Source organism: Pteropus vampyrus, unplaced genomic scaffold (genome assembly GCF_000151845.1).
Source record: "Pteropus vampyrus isolate Shadow unplaced genomic scaffold, Pvam_2.0 Scaffold36, whole genome shotgun sequence".
In the NCBI taxonomy this organism is placed as follows: Eukaryota; Metazoa; Chordata; class Mammalia; order Chiroptera; family Pteropodidae; genus Pteropus; species Pteropus vampyrus.
In genome coordinates this window covers 4,064,916-4,066,498 of record NW_011888817.1, presented here as the reverse complement: position 1 = coordinate 4,066,498, position 1,583 = coordinate 4,064,916, and positions in this window count along the sequence as shown.

Here is a 1,583-nt window from a genome sequence, read left to right as displayed (position 1 = left end):
GGCAAGCCTTGCCCAAGGGGTCAGGCCGCGTGGATTCTCGTGTCTGAATTCTTTAATTCTAGAAAAGCTTAGGTGGAAAAGGGCAAGAAAACTCTTGTAAGGGGTAGGCAGCATGTGGTTTTCAGCAGTTGTTTCAGCCATATCCTCTGTGGATGTGGAAATCTCCCCTGCAGGATGCTCCTCAGTGGCCGTCTCTGTCATAGTGCTCGGCCTGCCGTACCAACCACAGCCCGTAACAACAGCCAGATGTGAACACCGGATACACACTCTGGCAGGTCGGGGAGTCCTTCTGGCGATCTTATTTAAACCCCTCCTGCTGCGGTTTCTCTTGTCCTGCCCTCACTGGAAAAAGAGCAGTCTCCATCTCTTCACAATAGCTGCTGGGGGTGTCCTGCTGACTCCCTGCACCCAGGGTGGCTCCCCACCTCTTCTCAGGAAGCAGCTACAAACCCATTCTCCACGTACCTTCTTCAGTCCTGTTCTCTGTGGTCGTAGACTGTGTGGGAGGCCCCCTCAGGTTCCCAGTGCCCAGCACTTTGTAGCCCCACCTCGGATTACTCCCCCTTCCTGATGTCCAAGCCCTGGTCGGGGCAGGGACAGGAAATAAATTGATCCTACCCCCCACCCCTGACTGGAAATGACAGCGGCCATGCCGAATCTATGTTTAAGGCCCAGAGTGGCTACAGACAGCCTGGGCTTGTAGAAATGGGCTTTTACTTACAAGGCTGCTTTCAAGTTGTACCAGGCAAACACACTGATTTAGAAAGCACAAGGAGACGAAGGCGTTTTGGTACCATGTTACTGTAAGCTTGGTGGTGGTGGGTACATATCCTTTGTGACATATTGTCATGCCGAGGTGTTAATACCTGCTACACTCACATCTTCCATAAAACCGTTCCAGACCTGGGAAGAGGGTAGGGAGGGGTGGAAACTGCTTTGCACTATAATTTGCTTGGTGTGTTTGTTTTTAATGCACAACTTGCTTGTATAGTAAACTGTCTGTCTTCTGTACTATTTAACTGTAAAATGGAATTTTGACTGATTTATTATAATATAACTCTGAGATGTGTTGAAGGATCCCAATGCCGGGCTTCTAGGGCTGTGTGCATGGCGGGGGTGGGTGAGGATGGAGACCTCCCCCCTTGGCCGAGGAAGAATGGGCTGGGGCCTGGGGCCCTGAACACGACCAAACACACTGCTGTGGAGACCCCAGCGCTCTGGCCTCCCTGCATCAGCTCCATCAGGAATGGCCGCACAAACCACCCTGGGCAAGTGCAGCAGTCGAGGCCCCCTCCTGGTGTGGCCGGGACCCCAGAAGAACGTCAGGTCTGCAAGGCGTCGCCGCCCTTTCTCCCTTCACAAGTGGCCTGTGATTTTGCACGTGTAGGCAGAAGCTGTGCACCTCGTCCAGCTTTTCCCCAGGCTCAGAGTTGGGGAGAGGGCAGAAGCAGGTGGAGCATAAAGCAGGCTTGGTGAGAATCCCCTCTGGGACTTGTGTTTGCTGGGACAGTGGCAAGTTAGCAGCAATCAGAATACAAAGCAAACAGCCATGTCATCAGCTCCCCCATTTTGCAGATGAAACA